Consider the following 21,212-nt stretch of genomic DNA (forward strand, 5'->3'; position numbering starts at 1 on the left):
CACTTATCGCGGAATGAAAATTGTTACATTTCTAGTATCAGGCCCAGAGGAAGTAAATTCTTTGTAATGCATCCATTCACAATTCGGTTCCAGGGCAACTCATACAGAAAATTAAACAATGCCTAGTTAAATGCAATGCATAAGGAAAGATTTGACTTAAAAAAGCGTAGAAGTGATGTGTATTGTAAATGCCGTGTATTTTTCATGAAATCTTTAAAAAGAAAAAGACGTACAACAAAGGACTAAGTTTACTTTGCCGTTTCGGTTCAAGCGAGGTCGCGACCTCAGAGAACGACATTCTGCTAACATTTTACGCGAGAATTTCAGTGGGAAAAACACGCCGGTGCGTTGCCTTATTTTCAGGAATCGATCTAATAGGAATATTTTTGGATGAGTTTGTGTTCTGCAGCTCTCAATAATTTATCTCCTAATATCATGAACGTATGACTTGCACCTGCAGTATGATAGTTGCTCCATGCCGGTATGCCCCCTTCAAGCATTTGATCAAGCGTGACTTTGAAAAGTTTCCTAGGACTATAATCGTGTTCACCACAATAAAATTATTTGAAACGGCATTGAAAACGATTTTGAAAATTGTGCTTTTATCGGCGGTTGAACTAATCTGAAGTGTGAGAAGGGCGAAAATGATATCAAAAAACACACATTTTTTCATGCCCGCAACCCGCAGCGCAGCCGGCAACCCGCAACCCGCAAAATAGCGCATCCGGTTGACCCCTAGCCCTGCGTACGATGCTATGTGCTACAGCTAACACACAGCATCGTACACAGGGCTAGCGAGAGAGTTGCCGACATCGACGGTTATTTACGAGAAGTGAATAAAAGACTGTCATTTTTGGAAGCGATCGAGTAGCTGAGGTAGGCTGGGATACGACTTGGGCCCAAGAACGCTGAATTTCGGCAGTAATTTGGCTTTTTACGTGAAGTCCCAAAATGGATTTGAAGTCACCGACCCTACGTACGGGTCTTTGCAGGGCTGTGGTGAGCGGGAGCTGTAGCGGAACACACAGCATCGTACGCAGGGCTAGTTGACCCCAAGTGAAAATGTGTTCGCGATCAAATCTTCCTATATTTTTTTCAGAATTTTCGACAAAATCATTGCTTCTTAAATCTTTTGTAAAATATAAAATACTAAAATAAAAATGCGATGTGCCATGTCTCCAGATTTCTAAAACATCGTTCGTTGACCGTTCGACGGAATACTCATTTCGCAAACTTGTGACGCAGTTGAAATTCAATACTGACCGCCAAGTAATCTTAATGAGACGAGATCATTCTAGACCCCGTTCTAGACATCCTCGGTTCTAGACATCCTCCAAATTATCCAACCATTCGCGTTAGAGTTCAGCTCGCTTAGAGTATCATAACATTCTTCGGCCTTCGTTTAGATCGATCCTAATCTCTCCCATTTAGGAAATAAATACACAAGCTACCTCGACAAAACTTCGTGCACCATCCAGGACCAAACGCACTACAAATCTGTCTTGACGTCATCATCTCCTTACATGGTAATCGGCATACCGTATTTTTTAGCAAAGGAGACACAGAATACGTCGGAGTATTCAGTTTCAAAACGTATTACATTGTGTGATGTTGTCAAAAAAAGTTAATGTTACTGCAGTGGTATAAATTACAAAACACAAAAGTTCAAATCTGTTTATTTTGGACTGGCTTTACCCAACATTTCATATTGTTTCTTATGCCAGATTTGACCACGTACTTACTGGCGACCCCTTTACATGCAAATTTTGTGTCAAATGGTGTGTTCTCCTGGAAAAACAAACGTACGATTTCTATATGAAGGAGGCGAAATTTGCCCTCAAAACTCGAAACCACCCCTTTATGGGGTGTACCTAGCTATTTTGAACGAGCTTCTCGAATCTGCAGCTCTATTTCGAAATGATGGTCTGGTTTTCTCAGCTCAAGGATAAGTGTTCTCCATCGCTGTGGGCATTACTATTCTCAACTGAGGGTACAGTTTCCAGTCGTAATGTTTTTCATTGTGTCCGGGATATAAAACCTTTCCTTTTCAAACTTTCACTTTGATTAACACTAGTCCACATCTTGTCAGTGATTAAACATGTTTCAAGTTTAAATGTTAAATTCTGGTCTCGAGCCCTCCTGTTCGACCAACTGAAATTACCCCTCCCACTTTGGCTCGTCCAGTGGGTGTAGCAAGGGTCGTGCCATCGCTTAGGAAACGGAGGGTGCATTAATTGTTGCATTTCGATGCACATTTTGATTATATTCAGAAGATTTTGTGGCAAAAACTCAGATAGAGAAGCATTTATATTCACATCTCACTTATTCATGACTGGCTGAGAGCAGCACTTCCATTAAGTTAGCATCATTACGCCATTTATTATGCCAAGAAAGATGAAGCCAAGACATTTTGCCCTCCCTGGTCTCAGCCAGAAATGTTATACCTTACAGAGTTTTTTCCCACGGAATGAAAACAAATGTACTTGGGCTGAGGCCCAAGTACAATAAGTGAATACGGTTATTAATGAAGTGCAGTCTTTTTGGTTACATGAAGAATTAGTACCACTTTGGTCACATATTTCCATTTCCATGTATGTACATTTGTTTCTTGTATTTAAAACTTCTTTTATAATGGTCGTACAGTTCTCACAAAAAAGTACATTATATTTCAAAGAAACCATTTATTGTTCGAAACATTTTATGTATGTTTTATTTCACAGCAAGAAATGCACCACTCATGGTTTCAGCGAAAGAAACCTCCTCCTCATCCTTCCTTGTGGTATGGGTAAAACCTATCAATGATGAATGTATTAAAAGTTATAATGTCAGGTACACCAGCGACCACCATCAAGGTGAAATAGAAGTGACCGATCTGTATGCTGACATTATTGGCGTCTTAGCTGGCACTGAATATTCAGTTTCAGTTTCTGCAAATATTTATAATGGATATGACAGCACAGATGAAGGTGAACCAAGGTCAACAACTGTCAGGCTTATTAGTAAGTAGTGTTAAAGTGACTAATATGCGAGAAAAAAGAGGAATTTGTTATGAATGTTCACACTTCAATTTTCGAGCTACGTTATACGTAAGTAAGAAAGAGGAATGTAAATAAAGCATTTTTAATCATAATACATAATTATGTCATCGAAAATGTAACAACTCTGTGAGTACAAGAAAACTGTGCATAATGCACCTTTAATATAATATACTGTTTCCAGGTTCCCAAAGCACAGTGTCTTTGGCATTGCCTCTGCATGGTCGAGTTTCGACGGTTGGAAGGGATATTTGGGAATTTCGCCGATTTGTCTTACACTGACTAAGTAGAACAATATTATGCTTGATAATAGCTGCAGAATTTCAACGAACCATTGGTGTGACATAGCTTGATAATGATCGCCATGGCAATTTACATACGTTATATGTATTGTAAGATGACTCTTTGGGAAATTTTTTGGATTATAGTGCTTAGCATTATGCTATAGACTGCGTACTTTTTGTTATACTATATTCGTATTGTTTACCGTCATTCATGTATGCTGTCCTGCATTATCTGAAAAGTCTACAACAAGTGCATCAAGAACTCTGAAAAGCTAAACGGCAAATACTAAAATTATATCTCATTTCAGATTTCTGAAAGTCAATTTTCACATATATGCAGACATTAGATTTTCACTCATATTTGTTTCACTATTTGTATGGTTAAAAACTAAAACGTATGTGACATGAATTAAAATATACATTCACCTGTAATCTAAATATGCCCATATATGGTCAAAGGGGCGTTCCTTGGTATTCAAAATGCCCATGTGAGGGCGCTGTTTTCATAAAGCGGCCACCCGCTTAAAATCTGTGATTGGTTAGATTTTCTCTTTCCATGGTAACTGAGGCAAAATTGGAACAGGTGACAGTATACTTTTAAGAGTAAAAAGTAGTTGGTTGTCGTCGTCGTCATCTATGGTTGACGTCAGCGTCCGTCAATTTTTTCATATGCCAAGCTGCTTTGAAATACAGTTGGTTCAGTTTTGAAATCTGATTACAGACTCTTTAGTGTATACTTTGTACAATTTCTTGTATTTTTGCATCTTTTATGTTTGTATTTTGAAACTGTTTGGCGATTTTCTTTGAAATTTTGGTATGTAATTTGCTAGGAGTGACCGTATTCAGGTTTGTTAAAATAGTGGTGAAATTTGCATATTTTTGTGGCATTCTTGTTTTTCATCAAAATCGTTTTCTCTAAAACTGCTTGTCTAACTGGTTTGAAAAATGACGCATAGGGGCTCCTCGAAATTTTGTTGTGATTTGCATATTGTATTTTTGGCAACTGTTTTATCTTTTTGTAAAATATATTCTCAAATTTGATATTAAGGTCCGTAGGGATGCTCTTGATTGGTTTCGATAAATAATTTAACTTGCAATACTATCTTTAAGGTAATTTTTGCTGTTTTTAATTAAAAAACTTCCCAAAATCTTCTCAGAAGCCCCTTGTCTGATTGCTCTTTATACAGGTTTCTATGGTAGCCTGACAACCTGATGATTGCCTACTGAAATTTTGGGGGCCAGTTTTGCCGATTCTGATCAAGCAAAACGTTTTTTCTTAAAGTTAAGCTATCGGTTAATGTTAGTACTCAGTATAAGTGCAGCACCACTTATGTACATTGCCAGTAGTTGCACTCATCATTGATGTATGCAAATAATCACTGGTTTGACTCGTTTGCCATATAAAATTAATCTACAGCATATTATGAAATTTGCTGCTGATATTTAAATATCTCCTAAATTCATAAGTACTCATTTAATTGACAAATCAGCCCAAACGTATAATCGAAATGATTTTCAATATCGTAGCAGAGCTATATCGTCAACAAGATATCTTGCTTAACTCTGGCCTCCCTTACTTTGTGAATTTTATAGAATATGTTCTATTACACCTGTGTATCAAAAGAGAAATTTTATTTGGTAATAAAGTTCTTACGTCTTGATTAACATTCGTGTCAATTTCGCTTATCATGATTTTAATGACCTTTTTGATGTCAGTTTATCAACTTCTGCCATTTAAGAGTGAGAACAGATAATGCAAAGCAAAATCGCTTTGAATTGCTATTTGTACTATAATGTTCCAAATTACGAGAGAAATTTCACAACGTAGTACAACAATTTTTAATCAAATTTATTTTCATCAGTTTTACCAAAGATACGGTTTTCTACCTCATCTACGTACACTTTATTCTTCGAGTAAACTATCGTTACCATTCCAAACTTAATATTCTCTGCCCCTTGAAAATTGCAATGCAATATGAGGGGGCTTTTATGCCATATTTGAACTGAAATATTGAGTGCAATGCCACGCCGTCTTACAGATGTCTAGAGCATGATGTATGGCTAAAGTTTATAGCCACGCCGTCTTACAGATGTCTAGAGCATGATGTATGGTTAAAGTTTATAATTGATGTACTGCACAGTTACATTTTATTAGGATCTGAGTTTTCAAAATTTATTATTGGCCTTCCTTTTTGTTTCTTACGCGACTAGTAATTTCTATCATACAAAACTTGCGTCATATTTTATAACAGTGGAAAAATTAATGTTAGTTCTACATATATAAGGTACAGCGCGCCTTGAAACGGGCCTTCAATATATCCTCTCTCAAAGTTTATTTTAAGACACCTCAAGCGATTCCATTTTGAAATCAGGAGAAACAATTAGGGTTCACCTTGCACAGTATTGTACCAGACAAGCAAAACAAAACTATTTACAGATTCCTGATATTTAAAATGACTGCCAACCCTGAGTGAGCTGTATGAGGAAAAAATAATTTTTACAACGGTTTATGCTGTAAAACTATTAAATGTAGAATAATCGAAGCAGTTTCAGAGTGACTATAAGTCCATGCGGTACAAATTTCAGCTTAAAAACCTTTTAAGTCCATCAGGCGCAAATTTCAAATTAAAACCTTTTAATCAAATTTCTATTTTTTGCAGATGACAACCAAACTTTAGCCATAGTGACTGCTGTACTTTTTTCTTTCGTCATATTGTGTCTTTGTACTCTTTGTTGCTCTCGTAAGTACTGGGGTTCTATCAAAGAAAAGTGCCTCAAGTCTGTAGCAAAGAAGGAGTTCAAGGAAGATAAGGTAAGACAAGGCTACACTGTGTTTGTGCATGACAGAGAAATCCGTGGCACAAAAAAGAAAATCGAAATGGAGCTAATTTTCATTTTTCAAATGGTTTTATCATCTTGATTATTAACTTTTAGGCCTATTTCTAAATTTAAAATATTTGGGCTGAGATTGAAAAATAGGAAACAGGTGTATACTGCTGTGAGGATGGCACTTTACGGCCATTCAAGGTGCAACATTTATCTCAGTGTGACCAAATGTAGTGGGGCGGGGCTTGGTTACGATAATTGGCATAAGATACTTTTAAAAATTAGCGGGAATGAGGGACTGGTCAGTTTCTTCGGCCTTGGAGGCCGGTGGATTCATGGGGGTCACCCTGTTTTTCACTTTGGTGATGGTGTCACCTATTTTGAAATGCCCAATTAGGGGGTCAGTGTGTTTTTAAGTTTCGACACGGGCTCATACTTGCCTAAAATGCATCAAATGCATCGTGCTAGCTATGAATTTCATCATTCAGTTTCTTTTTTCGGCGCGCCCTTCGGGCGCGTAACTTTACTAATATGAGGTTATTACGAAAATACCCCAAAGGATGCACGAGGACGTTGGCACAGCGTATCGCTCGGTGCGAAGCTGAGGGTGATGCACGGCGCAAATGTCCCAGTGCATCATTTGCGGTATTTTCGTGATAAACTTATTATTATACATCTTACATTCTTCACCGGGACATCAAATTGTCTAGCTGTGGAAACGCAGCTATCTGTTGGCGGGATAGGGTGCGTGGCTATGCAGGTCATCAAAAGTTCAACCCCGCCTTTTGATGACCCGCATAGTGGCCACGCTACCCCGCCAACAATAGTTGCGTTTCCAAAACTACAAACTGTCAGAGTAGTGACTGTTTTAGTGCAATGTCAACATTCTTTCTTTCGATTTATAGTGTAAATGTAGAACGCTATCTCAGACGGCTTCTGCAAGCTCTGCAGTGTGCACTACACACGTACGTACAGAACGCGCGAGGCTGAACAAACTGGCCAGTCCCTATTAAACATTGTCTCACATACTGGAAGCCAAGATAAAAAACTGTTCTTTGGTTGGTAGAGTGCGCGTGCACTTCAGGCAATGAATTTAAGTTGGTGCGTTCAGCGCAAGAAATTCAAGAAATGGGTGATAAAGGAAGAAGTCACCGCGAAATAGGTGTTCATCTCCAAAATGTTTTGCCCAGGGCAAGTGGTATCTCTGAACGAACTGTTAGACGATGATGTCTCAAACATGATATCAAACGCCTTCAAGGTCAAGATTTGGATCGGGTTGTAACGGGTGCAATTTATAAAGTGAGCCGGCATACGGATTAAAACTATGATGGGGTACTTTATAGATCATTATGTGAGGAGAACGTCATTGCGTACAAAGATTGACAGCTGAATAAATTGATCAGATGAAATTAAATGTGGATGCCGCACTCTGATTGGGCTGTTGGCTGTCACAATTTTACACAACGTTCCATTTTGCGACATTGACGGGAAGCGCGCAAAACTTCAGCCGGTCAGGTCAAACTGATTATATCCGACTTTCCTTTCCGGCGGCCGCAACACTATTGTTCTTTGTATGTTCGTTACTCGATCCATTGAACTAGTTACCCGCGCAAACAACTGTCACAATTTGATGCATTTCTAGGCCAGAGATAGATACTATCAGCTGCCACGCCCAAAATAAAATAGAAGAATAAGATATTTGGTGTATTGAATATGGGAAATAGCGTTTGTTACAGGAATATTTGAATGGCCGCAAAGTGCCATCCTCGCGGCTGTACACACCTGATTCCTATATATCAATCTCAGACCAAAGATTTTAATTTTAAAAATAGGCCTAAAAGTTAATAATCAAAATGGTGAAACCTTTGAAAATTGAAAATTAGCTCCTTTTTGATTTTATTTTTTGAAGGTGCAAATTGGTTTATTCAATGGCCGAATTGTGCCACAGATTCAGAGACAATAATTTGCAAGAATATATTCTATAAAATGAATGTTGTATGGCACATATAAATAGGATAAAAGTGTTGTAAATCGATATTCCCACCAAACTGTTTTATTTGGTAATGTCATATTGTACTTTTGCAAGACAAACTCAATGTTTACTTCCCATGTTTACATTACTGACCTGATGTTATATTACATCTAACTGGCTAGCCATCAATGTGGAAGTCTCGACAAAGGTTAAATAAAATGTGTCTGAGTATATCTTGGCAATATCTCTAGCTTAACGAAAATGAAAGAGAAATAGTGCCAGGAGGCCATAAGGAATTGGATATCCGTCATTATTTACGGCCTGGGGGTCAGAGGAATATGAGGGGTCACTAAAAAAATTGAAAACTTCAGGGGTTGCTCACATGTAGAGAGGAAGAAGGGTTATTCAATATTTTGTGCGAAATAAATTGAAACACCTCTCAGATTGCACCATTGCACACATCAATTTCTCAAAATTTTCGATGCGAGAGGGGGTACATCCCCATCTCCTGCTCTCCCCATTGGTGTGTTCAAACAGTTTTACTGGTAAAATACAAATTGAAAATACCTCTCAGATTGCACTAGACTGCACCATCGCACACATCAATTTCATAAAATTTTCACAGGATCTTTGACCAAGTTGAACTGTTGTGAATTCATCTTATATTATCACAGAAACGTATATTGTAATTGACTTCAGTTCAATAACCATGTTGATATTTAAACATACCATATTCAGGCTTGTCATTTGAAGCTGGCACCTGGAGAAATGACACAAGGAGGACACAGATTTTCCATTTCTGCATATTCATTTGTCTTCACTTGTCTTGCAAACTGAGAACTGTTTAACACAAAATGTATTGTCACTGTTTGGTTGTTGAATATTGGGACTGAAACACTGCGCATGGAAAAATGTAATAAAAATATCAGTGTTCAAGCCATTTTCAAACAGTTTTACCAATGCAAAATAAATTGAAACCCCTCCAGATTTCAATTTAAAATTCTGGATACGAGAGTGCAACCCCCTCTCGTGCTCTCCCCTTTGGGATGTTCTAACAGTTTCACTTAGTAAAAACAAACAACTTAAAAACACCTCTCAAATTGCACCAGATGTGCGCCATTGCATACATCAATATCTCAAAAATTCCATGCAAGATAGGGGAAAGCCCCCTCTGACGCTTCCCCCAGCCTCTCGCGTGTTCTACCCCTGTACTTTCAAATTGCTCTGTCAGATACCCTAGTGAAAACCCTGTCATGATACCCATCCAAACAAAACAATATACTATGTGAGATACCGGTTATAGCGTGAGCTTTTATATCTGTATTTTGTTGTGATTTTGAATTTCATTTTGATGGTTTCATCTTTTTTAACTGTCATGAGATAACTGATGATAGTCTATCAGGGTATATCAGAATTTGAAGGTCTTGATATTGCTGTATTTTGTAAATTTTACACTACATATATTGGTATTTAACTTTTGATGGCGGGGGGTCATTCAAAATTTCAGGGTTAAAGAAGGGGTATTAAAATGCAGGGGGATTACTCGAAATTTCGGAGTTTCCGATGAAATTTCTCCGACCCCCTTCTCCCAGGCCGTGAATTATGACGACCTTATATCACAATTATCAAGTGATGAGCCATCTCATCACTCTGATTACATGCAACATTTGATGAAATCGGTCCAAGAATTGTTGGGAAATGGCTGTGGACAGACAAAAGCGAAAATAAAATAAATGCCATGCTCATATAATTAAACAAAATGAAGTGCATCTGTTTTGACATGCCTACCCACAGTACCATTTTTTTTAAATAATTAAATGAGCAAATTATGAAATAACACAGTCATTAAAACATGAATGATAATTCAGTCGAGGTATATTCAGTGTACCTTGACCAAAGTCAGTCACTAAATTTTGATGTGTTCAGTATTGATATATTTATGGCGATATTACGGAAATATACTAAATGGAATTTAAAGGCCCAATAGCCGTATCTTTTAGCATTATTTTTAATATATTAATGGCTATATTACGGAAATATACTAAATGACATTTAAAGGCCCAATAGCCGTATCTTTTAGCATTATTTTTGTGATTTTACTTCAAAACTAGTTTATACAAGTATAATAAACTGTCCACTGGTACTGCATTTGCAATTTTGAGCAAGGTAAATAATCAAATTTCGCCCTAACATAAAATGGCGCCCTCATGCAAATAAAGCAAAAAAACTGTACGTCGTGCATATATGCATTGGAATCTCCACAGAAACAACAAAGTAGTCCAATATAATGCATAGTGCTGAATGTTATCCACTGGGAAATCACATGCTTTGTTTTTTTGTTTTGTTTTTGTTTTTTTTGGGGGGGGGGTTTGCCAATGTTACCAGTTTTTAAAAATGGCGGAAATCAAAATAATGGCTAAAATTTAAATTTACTTGTCAAAATTTTCAGTAGTAAAAGACTATATCCTTTAAATTTGTAGAATTTTTTAAAACCACAGAAAAATAGAAAGCCTTTTTCAGGTCAGCAATTTTCAAAAGTTACAGCAACAGGGTCTTTAATGTCGTTTTACTTAGCTTATAAACAAGTAAAGTTTATTGCTATTGTTTTCTCTTTTAGGGTGATTTGATGCTTGAGAGACACAACTGCCCCCTGTGATAATCCTTTCGGACCTGCTATGAATAAAATTGCGGAAACTGATCAGCAGCACAATGAAAACTTGCCAAATGTATAAACTGATTTACTATTGTCAACCACATCCAACATCGGATTCAAATTATGTTGCCAAAACAAAATCCATCGCCAGATTCAAACTATGTTGCTTTAACTCCAACATAAGATTGGAGCTATGTTGCCCAATCAAATCCATTATCAGATTCAAACTGTGTTGCTCAATCAAATCCAGCAGCAGATTCAAATTATATTGCCCACAGAGAAGCAATTAATGAGCAATACACAACAGTAAAATGAATGTTCTCCAACTACTTCACTATCCAATGGTGTTCCTGACTTGTCTACAAGTGAAGACATCCTACACTCAATACAGGGACAGTCACAACCACCATTCGTTTCAACATCAAAAAGAACTTCGAGTGGCTGTGGTAACACAATTGCTATTACAGGAATTTTCATGCTTGCAAATTTAGATGACGTGCATGAGAATTTATAACATAACTTCAATGACAGTGCCATCGGTTCTTCTTTTGAAAGTGACCGGATTTCTTACACATCCAACTCTTCCACATCAACATTATTGCCTGGACAATTTCACTAAACGTCAAGGAGCAGTAATGCAGAAGAAAGATTAATGGGACCTTGAAAATAGTTATGTAGACAATATCTTCAACGTAGTATGTCAATGTCAGGGGCACTCAGGTATTTTATGTTGATAATTTTGTTTAAAGATGCATTATGTAAAATGTCTTCAACTGAAAATGCAAGACCCATAACTTTAGCCATATCAATCAGTACAAAGGTTTAGAATAATTGACATACTATCATTTTTTGCTGTGTTACCTTTGTAGGTCTTTTTGAGGTGCCGGAAAGCCTATTTTTGATCCCAAATGACATGTAGCTAAAAATATTATTTGAGGAAGTTAAAATAAAGATACAAACTTCAAAATTTCTTTCAGTGTAGCTTTGTTATATATTACGTATCATTAAAAATGCATAAAAGTTTTATAACCGTATAAGTATGAAATTTGAGACGTATGAAAAATACTTATGTTTTTCATTCCGTTTGACTAGTCCAAATCTTCTGCATTCCGATCAACTGGGTCTTTCCTGACTCTCTAGAACACACCAGGATACGATTTCCGTGCTTAATATGGCAGCTCAAAACATTCTTCCCTGGTTCAGCTTACTTCACAGTTTGACTTGTATGTTTTGAAAAGTCAGAAACAAGAGCGTGTGCTTAGGGGAGCCGTCTCACTACACATACATCTTCGCAGAATGACAAAGTGACTAGCAGTCGCGGCCGTGAAAATTTGGCGCGGGTTCGGAAGAGAACGTCTATATAAGTAACATGCTCCCACTGAAAAAAACAACAGTCATGTCTGATCTGTTCTGCTGGAGGGGCATAAAAATTCCCTAGCAGCAATACAGACAACCGTAACTTTCATAAAATATTGTTGCTCAATTTTTAATATTTTTCCGTGTATCGCCTTCACACTTTTTTTACAAATCATCTTTTTATATAACTGTTATGCGAAAAATGTTTTTTTAAAGATTTTAACTGACCCCTAGGCTTTCCTGCCACCTTAAGTTGAATGATAACACAAAAGAAAACATATTTTCATTTTCTGTATAGTTATACATAATCTTGTAGCTAACAATTAATAGACAAAATGTGAGGACAGCAAGTTTTTTTTGACGACTTTTGCAGTACTTCATCATATATTACTGATTATTTCGCTAGCCATACAATTGATATATCATAGAGAAGTTTACCAGACGTTTGTTTTTCGAAAGAATTTGTTCTATTGTCAATAACTAGTAATATCATTACATTATGATTAGCCTAAAGGTTTTCTCGCATTATAAAATGTACTTTGAGTTCCTAAGCAGTGAGAAGTTTTCCGGAGTGTTTTGTTTTGTGCTTTCAAAAGTTTAGCGATCACACCTTTTTGTATGACAGAGAAATATTTTACGTCACATCTACCTACGGCTATTCAATAAAGTATTTGCATTTCTGAAGAAAATCATTGGACTGTCAAGATGTTGCAATGAGAGTTAATTCAGACTAGCGCTATGTCGACCGTTATTTTCTGCTCATTGTTGCATTTTTAGTATGAATCTTTGAAAATCAAATTATGTTATTGTCTATGTACCTTTTTTTAAAAGTACTATTCAAAAGGCATGATTGAGTTGCATGTTTCTAAGCCAATTAGATATGCATAAGCAAGTAATACATGGTTCTTTTTTATGATGTAGTGTAATGTATTTGTTTGTATACTGAAATCTATGTCTTCAATAATTTCGATATTAGCAAACCACATCTACCAGTGTTTTTGATTGCGTACGATATGAAAAATATGGATATGTCCAGTACTATTTTCAATATTCATGCATTTGGAAAATGTATAAATTGCTTTCAATCACTAATAAAATTGTAAGTGAGAACATTTATATTTCCCTCAAAGGAACAGAATATAAGTTTACAACCATCAACACTTTAATTCGGGGACCAAACCGCCCTTATTGTTTTACTGGAGTTCAATATTCTTCTTCTACTCTTCTTATTATTATTCTTCCGACACATGGTTTGGCCGCCATATTGGATTTTGCAAAAATCCGGATTTAATCTTTAAAATTCTTCTTCTCAAGAACCAAAACACCGATTGAACTGAAATTTTACTCATATCTTCCTTGGTGTGAGCACTTTACAGTTTGCGAAAGGCATTTGGATTGGTCAATTAATTTTTCCGCCATATTGGATTTTGCGTAAAAGGTACGATTACCAGCGAAACCTACAGTAACTATGAGATGATGTTCAAAATTCTTCTTTACATGAACCAACAGACATTTTCATGCTCAAATTTTACACATGATATTATCAGTAAGAACTTGAAACCATGGTAACCGCTGGGCCCCGCCAATGCTGCTTGCAGCTTTAATTTTTCATGTAATTAGGGACACATACCCTATGCGTGCTGGGCCCCCATTGTATTTACGCGAGATTTTTACTCTTGCCTTCCTTCTTCTGCATACCTAATTTCAAGGCCATTCATTCTTTCATTTTTTGGAGATTTTCGATGATCAAATAATTATTTTTACATATCTCATTACTTATGAAAAACCTGTATATCTCAGCAACTACAGGGGCTAAAGGGGCTTGCATCTGTTGGATAGTGTTAAGTATGGGACAAAATATTTTCAAGATTTTTTTGAATGACCTTGAATGACGTTTTACCTACTTAAGTGTATCTCAGTGTATAGTAGACCACTCTTGCACCAAAAGGCTTGCAATTTGGCACATAGGTAATACTCATCACAAGGAATGTTTTATGACATGACCATAACCATGGGTCACATAATATAAACTGTTAGCCATTTAAATTGACATCATTTGCATTGATCAATCAAAATTCTTAACAAAGGCTTTGACATATGGCCAGATTGCTACATGAAAAATTCAAAGGTCATAGGCCATGCCCAGTTTTTGGAAGATGTTTAAAAATGTTATTTTTGAGAATTTCCATGATCTTTGACATTTGACGATTTCAGAAAAGAAGGCAATTGTTGACGGACGACGACGGACGGACGACAACGGACGGACGATGACGGAAAATCAGCGTATTTGATAAGCTCCGCGTCGTTGAGAGCGGAGCTCAAAATGTAGCGCACTTGTTTAATAAAGACAGTGGCGATCGAAGAAAGCGATTGTCCATTCTCTCAATGCGAATTTCGAAAGAACGTCGGTTTATATAACCATGTGAACTCCCTTTTTGTGTTGCCAAATGTGAAAAAAGCATGCAACTCCGCCATCGAAACGTAGGTTGCGCTTCATATGTACTCTAGACAAACGAGCTATACACTCCCAAAGTGTAACTTTGCCGTTGTCTGTCAAATACCTAGACCACACTCTTGAACCATTCCCTGATCACTTCATCGTGCTATGCTTACCACGAATTAGCAAATATTAATCTGCAAGAACAACATATTTTTAATCGAAGTGAAAAGAGCATTAGACAGCACTATATTCTGGTGAAGAATGACAAAAGATGTTCATGTCATTGAATTTCACTGTACGTGGTTTACAGAAGAAAATTGTCGAATAATTATATTACGTAAAATCTAGTATGTATGTCAGAGTGTAACTTCTTCGGATGTTTCACGCCTTAAGGCACTCCTTATTAGCCATGGAGACGTGCTTTGTATTCTGGAAGCTTCCCAAGAGAAATACAAGAGTCTGTATATGGCTAAAGGTGGGACACGTACGTATTCAAAATCTCACAGTACATCTCATTCAAAGTCAAAGTGGCTTTACCTTGATGTTAGGTGTGAGAAAATTGACGGCTTCAGGTGATTTTCAAATATATAATCACACGCGAAATATATTCTCGGTTTTTAATCAGATTTACACTCCACAGATGTGACGTCCGGGAAAGCATATAAGATATTATTTATTTTCCAGAGCCGGATTGCCATATTCAATACCCAAAACAGAAAATAATCAATGACGCTATATACATTGATGAATTCTATTGTTTATTCTATGCCTTGCTATTAATGATTAAGATCGACGAATAGGGAGCTGTCTTCGCCAACACGACTTAAGCCTGACAGATATTCTTCAAATCTTATTATGTATAAGGCCTTTCATATCTCAAACATCGATTGTCTGGCTTAATCTTCAGTGTCTCGCGGCCTCACACAATTGGATATTTCAGCCTAACAGAAGGGGGTGTAGCAAACCTAACGAATTGTAGCGAGGTGTGAATTGGGGGTTGTAAGATGGTCACTTTTTACTCACCGCATAGTGTAATCAGTATCGGCATGGCATATCTTTTTCAAACAACTTTAGCTCGGTGATTGAATCACTCTTTTTTGAGAGTGGGATTTGACCGACCGGTTCTGTCAGTTGCTTCTCCGCTAGGTGACTGGATGCCGTATGTTGTGGGTTCGAATCCCGAATGAAGACACTGTATATACTATACATTTGTAGGTTTATCCTAGTACAAATGTGTAACGAAAACTTATGTCACGTACCGACCGTGTGTTGACAAAGACACATAACGAGACAATGCAACCGTTGCAGGTCTTTTTTGTACCTCCATGATGAGTCAAACTAAATACATAAATCACTGCCATGTCACAGCAGAGGCACATATGTAAGATATATCATTCTAAGTGCAATTGTTGAGACCATTGTGTGAAACTCACGAAAAATCTCTACTGGCCAAGCCGGCCAGCAACTTTAAAAAGTCACTGGCCCTGAAGGAAATCAACTGGTCCGATCCTCAGGTCAAATCCAAATAGAGTGCAGATTTTTTTAACCGCACTCAGTATAGGGGCTAAGAACATGCGATTGAAAAATATAAAAAGACACCACTTCAAAATCCTAACATCAAAGTGTTTTTTGTGTCTTTTAATTCTTTTAAAGGAAAGCAAATGAAGATGACTATCGAAACCAAAAGTTGGAGCAACTGATCTCAGTGCAAAAGACCATATGAAACCAGTGAAAGGTTAAGCCCAAACACATAAAACGTTGATATTTCCTAAAACAGCCTTTTACAACAAATATTTCTAACACTGAGAAAACGAACACAAGCGTGGGCTTGAAATATGTCCCAACACTGAAAAGCTACGCGTCCAGAACTCCGATCAGGGTGACAGGGATATGAGTATAAGTTTTGGCACCACAAACACCGGGTAACACACAAATGGAGTCAATACAATTGTTGACTCTTTCAAAAACGATTCTGGCTTCTCCTCTTTGAAGGACTCATCGTCAAATTCAAGGAAGGATATACAAACATTAGGGCAACTGAAGAGAAATAACACTGAAGTGTCGAAACCCACGTTAAGAGACGAATCACAAATTTAAAATGTAAGCATAGTCTTTACAGGTGACCAAGGCAATGGCTATGAAGGTCAAATGACAATGAAGACGCGAATTTTCGTATCGGACATTTACTTTCTAGTATCGAAGTTTGACGTCCAACATATTTCTGCCATACATAACAATCTATATATCGGGTTTTGTATCGATACTATACTTTACAAGAATGACTTGCCTTCTGTCGCGGCACGCCGGGTTTGCGAAATTGCCGATTTTTTAACTCTGACTGATACATATTGGCAATTGTGGGACTATATATAATAATCGATACTAGACAATTCTACAATGACTTGCCTTGCGTCTCGACACGTCGGATCTGTGAAATCACAGAGATTTACTCGATATTTATCGACGATTGCGACTCTAATATCGATACTAGAATGCCTTGCCTCGTGTCTCAGGCACGTCTGCTCTAGGTAAAATCACCGATGTTTATCGGCGATTTCGGGACAAATGTTTGATATTTATGTCGGAGATTTTGCTACCTCACAGATCTTGCCAAGCCCGACTTCCTCAATCCGGCTCTAACTTCGATACTAGACGATACTATACTTGTCAAATCTAGGGTAAATATTCGATGTATAACGGGGAGGTCACTACCTTACAGATTTGGTTCCTCGGTCTGGCCAAGCCCGACTGCCGTAAGCCGACACTAACTTAGGCCAAGAAAAATAAAAAGTTTGTTTCTCATACTAGACGTATTGCAAAAATGATGCGGTGACGATGTTTTTCTTTTCTCATTGTTTTTTAATTTTTCAACCAACAAGAACGCGCGCGCAAAAAAACCCATAAAAACAACATAGGACTACATGCAGAGACAAATGCATAGCAGTGTTGCTTTAGTATTTGGTACAGCAACAGTTCTGTGGTTTGACTTTTTGACAGTTTGATATAACAGTGACATATGTGGAGAGTTTTGAATGGAATGTTAGTGTCAATTTTTTTGTTTACGGTTATGTTTTATACAGCACTGGTATACACTATCGTCACGTATTTTTGCGGTTTTGTTTTTTTTTATTTTATTTCCTCATGAGCAGAAAAAAAGTTGACGAGGTGGGTCTGAATTGACGCGCGAGAGGATAACTTTTATTTTCATTGGGATTAATACGATACTAGACTTGTCTAAAACAGGTGGGTAAACATCCTATATCGGAGATTTCACCACCTCACATGGCTGATCGAACAATTCTAATTTCGATACTGTTTTCCAGTAGCTGTAAATATCCAATATCATATAAAAGTGCAATGTTGAGATGTCCTCGAAATCGAGTCTATCTCGACGCATGCGACACGGTCTATACGCTAAACAATAACTCTTTTATGACCACAGCGAGATCTCGAACTAACACATGCTTAACAGATGGGGATCATATTGAATAGCGCCACTACTCTCGCAAGAAAACGTGAGGAAAGATCTTTCGCATAGATGAAGTACCGCACAGCAAGTGAGGCTACCCACAATTCTCCATGATCTGTACACACTGAGATCACTCAATAAACTGAAGCAAATTTCTTCTGTACACAGAATAACTCGGTCCATATTTCAAAATTCTGGCAACATTGTTCTGATTATCGTAATTTTCTGATTTCTCACTGTGAATAATGAGAAGATCAACCCATTTTCTGCGGAGAAGATAGCAATTTTGTAATTTTGTTGACATAGATTTTTGACAGCCGTACAAAATATTTTCAAGGAAACTAAGGGAATAAGTTGCATCTGTGTTGGCAAAAGAAAGGGTATTGATTTTTTTTAATGTTCGTAACAAAGGAAATTTGCATGTCTGACAGGTGGTATGATGAGACCATCTTAGTTTCTGATAACTTTATCTTGACAAGTGTACAACTTTTAGCACCTCCAAACATCGACTTCTCATTCAATTTACATTCAATAATTTTGGAACATAGTTTAAACAAATAATCCTGAACTTAAATTGTAAGTCAAAGACTCTTAAGAAACTGATAAAATTGAAAAAGCCTTTAGCAAAAGATGTCTGAGTGAACAATTCAAGGGGAATTGTGGACAGCCTAACCTACTGTGTACCGATCAGTCTGTTCACTTTTTATCTGCAAATTCCACTTTTTGCAAACTTTTGAAAGAACAAATTTCGTACCTTTGTATAATTTTGTCAGGTGTTTAGCTTAGCAAAACATTCTGGTAAACTTCTGTATATATATAGTACAAGTTACTGGCCCGCGTCTTTAGGAACAGCAGGACATCTTTCAAGAGTTACTAGTCCGGCATGAAAACTGCTGGTCTCGGGCCATCGGGTTAGTGTGAATTTCGCTCGCTGATTGAGACTGTACTTACGTGGTCGGATTGACTGTGCTCTTCCACTGTTCAAGACAAGTGCGTGATTATCATCTGTTGACGAGAGTACGATACAAATGCCACTGAGGGAAGATGATTGGTGTTCATTCGGACACTGCGCTGACCGTGTGTTTGCTCTAGTGTGTTCTGCCGAACTAAATAAAATAGTACCATTATCTCGCTAAATACCCAAGTAACCCCAACACGACCAGGGTTAAAGTTCTCCATTGCCTTAACTCACCAAAAGTAGACATTCCTAAAGCATCATTTCTTCATCAACTATGATAACGAAACATTTGCTATAAACACGTCCACTTTACACAGGCATATAGGCATATCTTTCCATGGCAAGCAATCAGCTACGTCATTCTTTGCTTTATTTTGACGATACATAAAAGAAATTGAATGTACAAATTTTACAGAATGCTTTACGCAATATAAACGAACACTTCTGACCCATTAAACTTTTAATTTTTACGTTTATTTATCTTCGCTACACTTCGCTACACTTGTTCTCCTTTGCATATAATTTTGCACCTCGTCTCTTGCAATAGATGCATAAAAGAACACTGTTCTATCGAGCAGCAGTCGGTTGCTATGTTTACCCGACGTCCAGTGTCTGCTGTCATTGTTGTTTACCCGGGCATGCTTAATGCATATTTGAGTACACTTTAATTATATTTGCGCATTGACTTGGTTTAGCTGGACAGACATTTCGGATACACCGCTTCATGAGCTGTTCCAGACAAGGCATACTTATAAGTATTCACAGATCAGAAGTGAAGTATATTATACGCATTGTATGAATTACTATAAATAAGCTTAGCGGAAGAGACAAACACCGTGTATCTTATCATGTCTAAGTGACGAAACAACATCGCACGAGCAAGAGGAACGAGTGGTCGGACAACATAAATGGACGCAAGTGAGCCCCAAAAGGGGTTTGGAGTTTTAATTTAAATTTAAATATCAAGACCTGTATTTGCAAAATTTACAAAAATACTGCAATAGTAAAGACCTTTCATATCCTGGTGTATCTGACGACCGTTGAAAAAGATGAAACAAACAAAATGAAATTAACAGTCACATCAAAGCTCATGCTATATCTGGTATCGAACCATACAGTATTGATTACTTTGGACGGATATAAAGGCGTGGTTTTCACTAAGATATCTGACAGGTCAGAATTTGAAAGTACGGGTAGAGAATGCGCAGGAGGCTGAGGGGGAAGTGTCAGAGGAAGTTGTACCCTCTCTTGTGTGGAAAAATTGGAGAAATTGATGTGTACAATGGTAAAATCTGGAACAATATGAGAGGTGTTTTCAATTTGTACTTTACTACGTAGAACTGCTAGAACACTCAAAGGGAGAGTGCGAGAAATTTTGAGCACTTCATGTGTGAATGGTGCAATCTGAGAGGTGTTCCAATTCATTTTGCACGGACAATTTAGCAGTCCCTTTCGTTCTCTCCACAATTTAAGCAACCCCCTTGTAGCTTTCATTTTGAGTGACCCCCTTATATTCCTGAGACACCCCCCCCGGGCAGAAATAATGACCGATCCCTCAGGTTTGTTTTGCACATCGATGTAGCGGAATATCCACCAGTCCCGCGCTGTATTTTGCACCAGTAAAAGGCATCAATTAAATCAAGTTAAGCCCAAAAACATTGGTACCAATAAGGGATGATTTTTAGATGAACAGTAATAAAGTTCGTATCAATAGCGTTTGATTCTTCCTCTCGATATACATGTTAAGTCTAATATTAAGTGCTTGGTAGGAAACTGAAATGTACACTACAAAGTCGACTAAATTTCTGTAGGGAATCGTTTCATATTATGATAGGGACACTTATAAAGTAACAATTCAAAGGTAATTATTTAATGTTGATAATAATCAAATACAAACACGATTGGAACTAATTTGGGAAAATTGGATGAGAGAAATTATTAGGAAAATGTAACGAAATCGAAATTTTTACAGCTGAAATTTTACAAAATGATAGAATAGTGTAAAATTTGAAATATTGTTCTCATCGAACAAAACAACGAAAACACAACTATTATTGCCTACCCCTTTCATCGGATGCATTTTCATGAAAAAGTTCATTTTTGTGTAAATGTACTAAAGAAATGAGACAAAATGCTTAAAATTTCTTTACTTTACGTCTTTTCAGTCAGGACACTTTTGAAATGCCCCTGACTTTTTCGTTAATTTAGGCTTCATAAAC

Source organism: Ptychodera flava, unplaced genomic scaffold (genome assembly GCF_041260155.1).
Source record: "Ptychodera flava strain L36383 unplaced genomic scaffold, AS_Pfla_20210202 Scaffold_79__1_contigs__length_559180_pilon, whole genome shotgun sequence".
Lineage (NCBI taxonomy): Eukaryota > Metazoa > Hemichordata > Enteropneusta > Ptychoderidae > Ptychodera > Ptychodera flava.